The following is a 12,312-nucleotide window of genomic DNA, read 5'->3' on the forward strand; positions in this document are numbered from 1 at the left end:
ATCGTGCAGAGATGATGCCCATCGAGTGTTTGAGACACACCAACGAGCGCAACAATAAGGTAACTACGTAGGATTGAAAGTGCAGGTAACAAAAGGCCAAGGTTGCAGCCCTGCAATTTCTTGCTCATGCAACTGCTGGCAGAAGGGCCTCCCCTGAGAGGGGTTCTGTTGGAGAGTCCTCTGGAGGGTATTGGAGAGACTGTCCGGTCAGTATATGTAATTATACATCCCTGCAGTGAGCTGCTGCTGGTGACATTTTATCCTGGATGAATTTCTCCCAGTTCATTACAAGAGTCTTTTGGATTATTTCAGTGAAATAAAAATATAGCTTCAATGGCATTATGTAGAAGCACTTTAAGCTTTTTTTTTACCTGACAAGACATAAAATGTATGAAAAGGTCACTGTTAATATTGAGACACTGGAAATACTACTGGTTTTTAATTTTCTTCTGCCACACAAATTCTCGAACACAGAACATAGACTGCATGCAAAAAAATTGCAGTGTTGTATGGCAAAGCGGCATCCTATTTACAACTCAATTTGTTGTATCTTGCGTTTCAGGAGCTTGCCACAATGTATCAGGAATGTAATACAAAATGAAATTAATAAATAGGACTCACTTGATCATGCGGAAACCTTAACAGCTATCTATTTACTGGTGGCAGTGTATGTTCTTAACCGACCAAATCAAGCAATGCAACTTGAGGTCTTTCGATGCCATGAAACAATGACCTTGATACGTCTCATTCCACACCATTTACTCAAACGAAGCACATGCAATTATTTAACCACAAACACGTATTGTAAATTAGACTATGGGGGATATACTACACGCACACTTTCAAATCATACAAAATATAGCCAAGTTCATGGTCCTGTACCAAATCAACTAAAACAAACATTACATCGTTAAATTGGCACACCAACCAGAAATGAATTATACTGGTTGCAATATCACCACTGCATGCTGATGTTGCCCATCCGTGTATGGATTCAAGTTTCAAAAAACAAAAATCTTTCTTTCGTCACATTTCTTGCGTTGTAATTTATTGGGCAGTGATGGCACACGTGCACTTTAAGTACTGCAACCAATATATAAGTACGGGAGTAGTTTCCCCGAATGGTCTCATGGGCAATATAAAATATATACGGTAAGCTTTGAGCAAAATACTTCCTCACATCGAATTCCCCAAGGCATGCCAACTTAAGGCAATGAGCAGAGCCAACATCATGAGCATTGCACTCAGCATAAATTATTCACACTTTCCCTGCAGTCATACTGTGCTTCTAGACTACCAACAGGTGAGCATATCTCCTGCAAACAACACTTTCACAATTAGTCTGCCGCAAATGTGGGGGACCCCACCCTAAATAATTTATCGCAGCTTGACTCGCGCTCTCACATTTTTCTGGATGAGCAGCTCTCATCGGCTTCGATTAGCAAGCACACCAAGTACAAAAATAAATGATGCATGGTCCATCATTTGCCGCACACATTTTGAAGTCGCGGACAGCCATCAGTTGTCCTTAATTAAAAGTGATCGTGTATATGTTGTGTATGTGCGCGCGCATGTCATCCCGCAATGCAAAATTAATGTACAAAGTTCACGCGCGCAACTCATTTTGCTAACAATTTATTAAATGTGAATCCCTCGTGAAGCATATATGATGACTGCAAAAATAAAAATACGCGACAGGTAACAAAAAATATGCAGGACAACCGACAATACGGGAACCATCAAATGCGATGAACTATTAATTATATGGGTGGATAGATATCCCGGTAGTTAGAACTTACCAGCTCAACAGAAGGTGTGTACAGGATTAACTGCACGTGTGGTAAATGTTATGTTGGGCAAACAGGACGAATGAACAGCACGAGACTAAAAGAACATCAGATAAATATTAAATACCTCCAAATACAACTGTCAGCAGTAGCAGAGCACACGTGCCAACAAGGACACTCCATTGATTTTGATGATGTTGAAGTTCTGTGCAAAACTAGCTACTACTGTCCAAGACTAATTAGAGAATCTAGCGAAATTTTAAGAAGTAAAAATAACTTTAACCGTTTGGATAGCTACCGCCTTAGTGTTGCGTGGAAGTGAAACATAAAATAATACATTATTTAAATGCATGCCCTCAAAGGGCAGCTTACTTCAATAGGGATTACTGTTGATACGGCTATTTTAATACACACAATAGACAGGAAAGGCAAGTTCAAAGGGCTCGCATAATGCATAATGTGCGTTGCCTTCGTTATCCCCCCCACTTGGAACAAGAGCGCAGAAGCTTGCTCACCAAATCTACGCCTCTATACAAGGAACAAAACAGCTAGACTTCTCCACAAATCTGGCTGTTGCCTGATGAAGCTAGTTGTAATTACTGGCGAAACGTCGTACTCAGATTGTAAATATTGTGGCTTGGCTCTCCAACACACCGGTGTGCTGTACTAGTGACGAATTGGCCACGTTCTGTTTACGTGACAACCCTTACTAGTTGGCTGTGTCGGGTGGTGGCGGGTTTTAATGACACATTTATATATTTACGCGATCTAACCCAAAAAAACCTATATTATGGCTGATATTGGTCGCGAAAGCCTACGTGTTAAGCTAATAAAATAACTAACATATTAAAGAGCCTTGCATTTTACAAAAGTCAATGTCCAGGTTTCAAATCTGAAGGAGAATAAGTTCCTGACAATCCCAGCGGACAAAAATAGACTATTTAAGCTTACATAAAATTAATTTTAAAAGAGATCTTGTTAGCAGGATAATTGGTGTGAGAGCTGAATGTGGGAATTTTGGCATAGGATCATTTACACAAAAAGTGCTAAACTGTTGCTCCATCTGGGCTCCCGGTACTCTCTACCATAATGTTTGCGTTTGTTATTTGAAATTGGTGGCTTTGTGCGGTTAACCTTTTACCCTTGATTTTCTTAGCCTTACATTTCGATGCACTTGCACACTCACTCTTAATCCCCAAGAGAAAACACAAACACACACGACAGCCCAGTACAGCGACCAGAGAAAACACATGCCAATCGCGCAGACCAAGAACACTCCCGTTATCTACACAATTAAAACAAAATATCTGCACGAATGCATTGATTTTACAATGTCCTTCATAACTATAGTAAGAAACCTTCCAAATGCGATGCCTTTTTTGCAAAGAATACGCCGATAATTTGAGTTACGTAGTCACAAGGTCTTTTTTTATGTGGCTACAACACTTGCTCGTGATTGTCCATTCTTATAACTGATGTTGCAGAATCTTGAATATCCAGTTAACAGCAACTAGTGTACTTTATCAATTATATGTGCAATATGCCAATTCATTTGTTGCATGAGCTGAACCATCAATTCCATGCAAATCAACTGTCCCGCTTTAGCGGCAATCACGCTCGCAGCGCGGTGATTGAAACAATTGGCACGTTCCTTAAAAGCCCACCCCACCTCTGTTCACCGAGCAATATAAATGGGTACACCACAGGTTTAGACGATCGGCAGGTCCCCCGTGTGGTGTGGTGAAGTGTGAGTACCCACACATCCTCCGAATATCCAGTTCACAGCATAGTACTAATCACATACCTGCATTTCCCATAAATATGCTAAATTCCTCTTGATATGCAAATTATTTTGTCAAGGCGCCCTTCCCCCATTCCAACCCAGCTTAAATATACGCTCCAAGCATGGTGGTGTTTCATTCAGACGCTGTCACCCCGACAGACCTGGTCTTCACCTGAGGACGGCTGCTTGGGTTGTGGCCGAAACGTCGTGAGAATTATTTTATTATGTTTTATTTTTATTATTTTATTACTTCCCTTCTACGTGACTTTACCGAAAGAACCAAGAAGATGAATCCCTGCAGTCACGAAAGCTTTAAATCGAAAAATCCTCCGAAAAGTCAGACCAGAGGCCAAAACATCCTCTGGTGGAGGACCATCCACCAGCAGTGATGCGAGCCAGCAATTGCAGGGCTGCGTCTCTACATTGTTCACCTTTTCCACTGACCCAAGTACTGTCTCAATCCTTATAAATGTACCGCCATACAAAAATTTGACACCTCAATATTCATGTACTGTATATTTTAAAAAATCACCAAGTAATGCTGGTGTTGCGATAAACAGTATGCATAGAAGACCGACCCTGTCAGTCAGATTAAATGCTTTGCCAACCAATTTTACATTTTTAATCAATCCATGTAATCACTTAAGCGGTAAAATGTCCACCCTTCTCTATTTTCATACACACATGCCCACAATTAGACATGCACATCTGTAGAACATAATGGGATGGAAAATCTGTCTAGAGAATTCTGCTTGGAAGCCTCATATCCTACGACGCAATAAATCAGCCAAGATAAGGTAGGTTGCCTGGCTTGCTGCTCTGTGTGACATCGTCTTGGAGGAATAACAAGCAATGCACAAATAGCTTTCAAAGAACAGCATCGGGTTTGTGCAAGGAAATGAACTCCTTACACTCAAGAACCCACAATGGGGCTTTTCTGAACACGAGTCGGGGGTTCTCTCAAAATGTTGCATTATGTTAAAGCTCACACGTGAACGACTGCATAATTACAGTACCACCATGAGTATCATTGAAATGGCGGGACATTTACCACATCCCTAGACATCTGTCTTTGTTCTGCCACATTAAATACATATACAGTACAAAAACTCAGGGGGAGGGAGAAAGATTAAGAATTTCTTCCAAAGCAATTACATTCGTGGCCATGACAGATTCAACAACTCTTGCATATTGTATTAAAATGTTGCATGAATTATGTATAATTCTTTGATTGTGCATTAATACTGTAATTTATATAATTAACTCATATTTCATTTTACTTCATTACATGAATTGATATATATTTTTATAGTGCCCTATTTACAAATTAATTTCCAGAAAACAATAGCGACTATGTAAACTCCGCATTTCGAACACGATCTGTTTGTAACAATATCAAAACAATCTCAAGAGCCGCTGCAGTAATTGCCTTTCTTTGCCTAAATCAAATCTAGAGACCCTGAAAATCCTGCCTTGCAAATTTTATTTTCCTATCAACAATTTTCACAACCGTCCTTCAGTTGACATCGACTATAGCTCCACTCAATCCGCAGATTCCAACTCTCCAATCAGCACCAAATCACTTTTTTTGCGGATTACAGTTTGCTGCGCTCGCCGGCTCAAGCTGTGTTACGTGTACGGCATAAAAGTAGAAGCTCCATCTCATTGCCACCAAATGGCATTTTCCCAGCTCCATTAATACACACTGCCCATATATCATGGCGCATACATTCACAAATAGTACAGTGTGTTATTTCAGTTCATGTTTGAAGGTGCCTTGTGCATGCCTGGAAAGAGCTTCACAATTGGAAACGGTTTCTACAGATGCAGAATATATATAATAACACGGTGAACCACCCTCTTTAAAGGAGTATTGTTAAGACTTGTTTGGAACAACTGATCAAGTTGATACATGAAGAATGGTCTTTGGGAAAGCTAAGGGATCATATTTTTTGGAAAGGAAAGTAACACAAGAATGTGCATTGTATTTTGGAATTAAATCTTTGAAATATACCAATGCAAATTGATAGACCTGACGTCCAAGTACTCTGTTCTAAAATGGCTTTACAGCTAATTGGGAAAACAAGGAAATTGCAACAACATTTTTAAATGTATATACATTAACAAATATAAGAAGTGTACAGAAAATATATATTTAAAAAAATATTAAATGGATTCAAATTTACCAGCATCACCCCGAGCATAAAATGTAATAACAGAAGTGTAATACCGTGTGATTAAAAGCTGTCCGAAAACTGATAAAATATTCTCCATTTTTTATTTCACCAAGTCAATAGGACATTGCGGCTGTATTGAAACAGCAGTGGAAAATATGTTGTTGGAAGATTGGCTTGGCCTTAATTATAGAAAATCACATTCTGATCCAATTACAGAAGAAACTGTGGAATTTTTCCAATATCATAGCCAGTAGTGGGGGGGGGGTAAGGACAGACATTGCAGCCTTGGCCCTTCCCATCGGTTGCGTGGAAGCCAAGCGTGCAATTACAGGTCACCAGGGCCGCACGGCGCAAGAAGAAACAATTTTAAAAATGCCGACAACACTGCACATTACGAGTCCCACCGGCATCCACTTCTGCTGCCGTTTAAATCACGGGACGCAATTATATCAGGATTCTAGTCGATCAATACATCTGGATTTGCAACTTTGCATTGCAATTTTTTTTTCTTCTTTCTGCAAGGGTATGCCTTGCAGAGTCTCAATGGACACGAAGTAACCCTCTTTTCTAGGAGCCAGAGGCTCAATTACTCTAATGAGGTTCAGGTTCCCAGACTCTGGTGTCATTCCTATCGTCTTTATTGCATCAACCTTGTACGCTTAACGGCTAAAATGCAAAACCTATATTAATGAGATAAGCAAGGCTTCAAAAAAATACGTAAATTTAAGCACACGTAGCGAATCTATGTCCAGCAATAACGTAACTTAGAAGCTGTCTGGAAGCTGCGATATTATTATGCCCCATTGCAATGCTTGACCAGAACTCGCGCTATTCAGCAAACATTCTGGGTTGTTTTTTCAATGGCGACTGGACATGGTACACAATTTCCAATTACTGCTGTTATTCAACGTGCTAATCGGGTGACAGACTGTGATAATTACATGGAGTAATCCTTACAAGTGTGATAGAGCTTGGATATAATTGATCAAATACATTTCCAAAAAAGGGAATGCAGCCTCATTTGAAATCACATCTTACAACCCAACAAGAAATCAACTGTCAGGAGATGCAACCACTAATTATATTTTAAATCAAACCCATATTTTCTGAGCACCATTGGCTTAAAAGAATGACGTTATAGCATGTCGGTGCTGCGCAACGATACATAAATAGCCCGTGATCATTAACATTTAGAATGCTTTTAATTCTCCTCCGGGCCAACCTGGAAATGTCCACTCAGCAGCACTGCCAAGATATCCACAATTCTACAACTCCTTTGTGAGACGTCCGTACAGCACGTGGACTTAGCAGTGGTACGAGGAATAAAGCACATTAGTCAAACACTTAGGCCCACAAGAGGCTCACGGGGCCCCAGATTAAAAAAAGAGGGGGTGGCCCCACAGATCAGCTCCAATTCAAATCCAAAGAAACGTATCGTCGTTAACCTAACAAGGTAATTAACGTCTCACAAATTAACATCTCATTGCTCTTCTTGGTTCTTTCGGTAAAGTCACGTAGAAGGAAAATAATAAAATAATAAAAATTAAACATAATAAAATCATTCTCACGACGTTTCGGCCACAACGCAAGCAGCCGTCTTCAGGTGGAGAACAGGTCTGTCGAGAAGGCAGTCAGACAGACCTGTTCTCCACCTGAAGACGGCTGCTTGCGTTGTGGCCGAAACGTCGTGAGAATTATTTTATTATGTTTTATTTTTATTATTTTATTATTTTCCTTCTACGTGACTTTACCGAAAGAACCAAGAAGATGAATCCCTGCAGTCACGAAAGCTTTAAATCGAAAATTAAATCTCATTGCTCTTTCATCTTATTCCATTTTAGTTGTCTACAATCTCTCTCATTTTGCTACATCGCTGTTTCATCTATGGCTCTCTTCTCTTACGTCATTATATCTCCGTCTTGTCTACATCTCTTCTGTCATATCACCCGGATTTATAAATGTATAAACTCCTGCTTAGGGCTCCCATTGAACCAACATTGCCATTGGGCCAGCAACCACCAATTCAATGTATTCCAGTTAATGCCCACTACCAAATTTACAACAACAAAAAGTAATACCAGGCATGTGACGATTCACATCCGCAAGTTAGAAACATCATATTGAATAGTGGGCTTGGGCACGACATATTGCTAGATGGGTGGTGGTTGAGATTAATGACAGGGTGGCAACCAAAGGAGGGAGCGTATGCCTGAGAGGATGTCGCATGCTGAGGTGGAGTGATTAAATCAGTTTGTGTGGAGGAGCCGGATGGATATGATGGCCTCAGGAGTCCTTCATCTAGCAAGGGATAGATCACGGACGATTATGTTGAATTATTTAAGTCAACAATTTAAATTCTCACAGTACGTGCGTAAAATTGTTCCAATAAGAATCCATTATTTACAATTGATGTTGTTGGTAACGACGGTGGTGATAATGATCATGGTGATGATGGTGGTGATACATTAAAACCCTTTCACACCTTCCCATTATCCGTATTTACTTGCAGGTAGAAGGAGTCACCTTGAAGTTGTCTCCCATAATCGCCAACTTAATGAGCTATTTTGCGGACGAGAGGAAATCACCGAAAAGTGGCAGCAAATTCATCATGTTATCTACATTTTCCAGCAGATAACCATGTGGATTACAGGAATGTCAATAATGCCCCTACATCCCCACGGAGAGCTGGAGTTCCCATTTTATAATAATTGTGAAACCATTGATTGTCTCCATCATGTACAGCACACATTGTGATGCATGCCTTCTACTTCATATGTTTAATTACACGCTTTTTATTAACTCACTCCGTTGTAGTTGTTGTTGTCGTTGTTGTATCCTCAAATCTTGTAACTCAATTTTAACCCACTTCCAAATGTGGTATCGACTGCAAACTTGGTATACTAATGTCGTACTGATGACAATACTATATTCTATAATTAAAAAAAAACTAATTTCAAACCATCTTTTTACGTTATGTTTCAGCTTGGGTCTAATTTCCCACGCTCAACTCACGTTGGCTGTAAATCACCACAGTCCCTTACGTTATGGCAAGCCTCGGGGCCACCTCGAGTCATGGAGTTCTGCCATTACTAGTACGGTACATTTAATTAAAGCGTGTTTTTTTCAAAGTATTTTTAAATATTACTTATTTATTCATACCGATGGAACTCCCATCTCATTCACTTCTCAGTCCGAAAAGCCACATCAATGAGAGATATAGGCACGACACAAGTGCTTGATGCTAATGTTATCTTTTTCTATCATTAATTCATTACATTACAAAGTATGTGCTTTAGACGTGTACAAATATATTGCTATGATAAAAATATACAACAAAAATGAAGGGAAACTTTAGGATTTTAACAAAATTACCGTGGACAATTGTACACTTTTACATGGTGAAGATTGTCAGCTTTAGCAGTAGTAAACAACTATACATGTATCATGGCAGGGAAGCTGCATATCCCTGATGTTGCAGGTGGTCGTCAAGTTCCTCGCACGAAAAAAGTCTGTTTCATTAACCAATGTTTTTTTTTAACAGCTCATTCACTTCAACAACCTGATGATTTCACTATTCCAAAGTTGAATGCAAGTTGTTGATTAAAATATGTTTTTCTATATATATAAACAAAAAACCCATAACAATTGCATGAGGAAACCCCAATTTATGTTTTTATGTGGGTATGCTTGGAAAAAAAATGATGGCAGTGAGCATGATTGCTGTATTTTTAGACTAAAATTACAGTCGTATGAAGTGTCTAAAAACCACACACTGGGGAGTCTACATCTTAATGAATGTACCCAGAAGGGGTCTGAAACTCAATTTTCTTTGGACTAAAAAATGGTTGGAGCCTTTTTCTGATGGCAAACAACTAGATAACTGTGGAATCTCCATAATGGAGTAACAATAGAAATGTGTTTTCTAAGCTCTTTAGATGCACTCTGCCTAATGGAAAAATGTAAGAATTCGGTGAGTTCACAGTGGTTATGTACATAAATGTTTATCAAACAACATACAGACAGAGGCTTATCTAAATGCTGAATGTGTCGTGGTGAAGGTGTGCTCCAACAACACATAGAAGCAAATTATTACATCGGCGTCATTCATTCATCATTGGTCACATGAGCTTGCATAATAATGCGAATTATTCCCATTTCAATTTATGAGAAATAAAAACTAATCTGGAGATGCCAGGCAGTGGAGCTGGCACCAACAATTGCTCTGCAGTTCTCTATATTTTAAGATGTTCTCTGCCAAACAGTGTTCATACATGTGGGAGGAAACTGGAGCATCCAGCAAAAAAACCTGCACGGGAGGAGGCAACACTCTATCCCATACAAAAAGGACAAATGATATCAGTCCACACTTTGTTATCCTGGGTTATTGTACTTTTATGCCCAAAACTGGATCTTATAAAATGTGGCAGTGCTGGATTAGGCATGCATAGCCTCCACAACCCTTACCTTGCATTGGAAATATCAATATGTATACACTAATATACTCATTGTACGTATGTTTAATTTCTTTCACAACGTACGTGGTCAACCATGTTAATTGATATATGATGAATACAATTATTATAAATGCATGTGACTTTTATTTTTGTGCACTCAATTTATAATTGTAGCAAGTGTACTGCATGATTAATTGAATTAATAGTCAAGGTTTGTCTTTGTTTAGACTATCATAGGTGCTTTCCCAATGAACCAAACACAAATACGGAATTAAGAATATATAACATGAATTAACCAAAACACAACATATGCTACAAATTTGGGTAACAGAGTGAATCAATTCTATATGTACCCTGAACATCCTCCCACGCATCGATTACAAATTCAACAGGTACAATCTAAATGTTACATGTATAATACCTGTCAAGATGGTAATACAAAGCACATCCTTTCAGTGTCAGAGAAGGCATAATAAAATGCCACACATAGGCAGGGTTTAACAATGTGCCTTTAAAATTTTAATTCTGGAAAAATCCTACACAAATTCCCAGCAGCTGCTTGAATAACAATGACTTGACAGGAAACAAAATAGGCCAGAAAAATATAATCCATATTACATTGCCATTCCGTGGGCTATTCAGACTCATTTTTGCACCATCAGACACATGCGGATTATATAGTATCCAATTTTTGTAGTAAACTGAATTTATTCCGTATGAATATACAATATTTTTGACGTTAAAACCTTTTTTTTTAATGTTATCAGTCTTCCTCGCTCAAATATACTGCTGGCTGAAAAAAATAAATCACAGGGTTCTATTTATTGCAAAAAATTGTAGAAAATTACAGGTTAAACGGCTATATTTTTTTACACGCAATTGTGCCCAAGATATCTTTGGAAATGTCTGCAGCTATTCCCTCACTGCACAATCTGCTTGCTCATGCTTCCCACTACACTTTGTCCTGGCCGCTATGCCCTCCGTCGAACCCTTGTGTTGAATGCAAATGTGCTCCACGGCTAAAACAAAGTTTCCCTCATCAGGACTTTTCAAGGTCTGGCAGTACCCTGGGACCAGCCAGCAGTGGCAGAGCTATGCATCAAAGCTCTTATTCTTCTTCTTCATACAAGAGCTTCAAAACTGTCTGCTTTCCTGTGAAACACTGCACTCTGCTTCAGAGTCAATGCACGGTTACAGGACTAAATTATATATATATTCCACATTCAATGTGAAATACCTTCTGTGACAATTCTGAAGTTGATGCAAATGCTATCCAGCTTATACACTGTAATATATACGTAAAACATGGTAGTCTCTTGTTTTTTTTATTGAAAAAGGAGGTAAAATAATATGAATATTTCTTTCATATTTTAAATAATTTGTGGCATTTTGTTTTTGGTTGGCGAGCCTTAGAGGGGACTGCAGATTGTTAAGAGTTGCACCTAATTCGTATGTGGGTTGAGGTGTTCGGGGGAAATAACCTTCCTAGCAGGGATGCATACATAGGCATCAAATTACAAGCGCGTCACAGCACATGAAACGGCCATAACAATGACCCCGTTTCTCACTGTCAGAGATGCTCGAGGCTGCAGCCTCAGGACCCCCATCTCAGGAACTGATGTACGTGAGCCTGGGGAGCATTGGTAGCCTTCAAGGGCACAAGTCACCAGAGCATCCAGAAATCAAGCGACTAATTTACTGACAATAGCCTCAGGAATTCATAGGAATAATTCACTCGTTGCTTCTAATTAGCACCATATAGGGGGCAGCCACAGTTTGATCAATACTCGTGCTTGTTAGTCAATGTTGTCAACAGCGATGGGTCCATCATACGGCAGTGTCGGTGACCTTTTTGGAGATGAACCGTTGCCATACGAATTCCAACATATGTTTGTACCCTTAAGATGAATACAATTGAATTTCCAACTTATTAGAAGGTTTTGTTGCAGGTGGTGGTACAAAGGACTGCAGAAGTGCTCAACAAAAGGGAATACTCCCGCGGGTTTCCAAACAGCAAAATGAAGCACAGATGTCACAAAGGAACGGCGATAGCAAAATCATAATCCTGCAGGGATTGCATTTCGAGATGGCACGAGGGGTTATCGTGCACA

General features: G+C 39.4%; 1 protein-coding gene across 1 annotated transcript in view; it reads right to left on the minus strand.

The window, feature by feature from the left end:
* SND1 (staphylococcal nuclease and tudor domain containing 1) overlaps window positions 1–12,312 on the minus strand; it is a 220,360-nt gene that overhangs the window by 99,411 nt on the left and 108,637 nt on the right. The window lies entirely within an intron of this gene.

The sequence above is a fragment of the Lampetra planeri genome, chromosome 8 (genome assembly GCF_965212315.1).
Source record: "Lampetra planeri chromosome 8, kcLamPlan1.2.h2, whole genome shotgun sequence".
In the NCBI taxonomy this organism is placed as follows: Eukaryota; Metazoa; Chordata; class Hyperoartia; order Petromyzontiformes; family Petromyzontidae; genus Lampetra; species Lampetra planeri.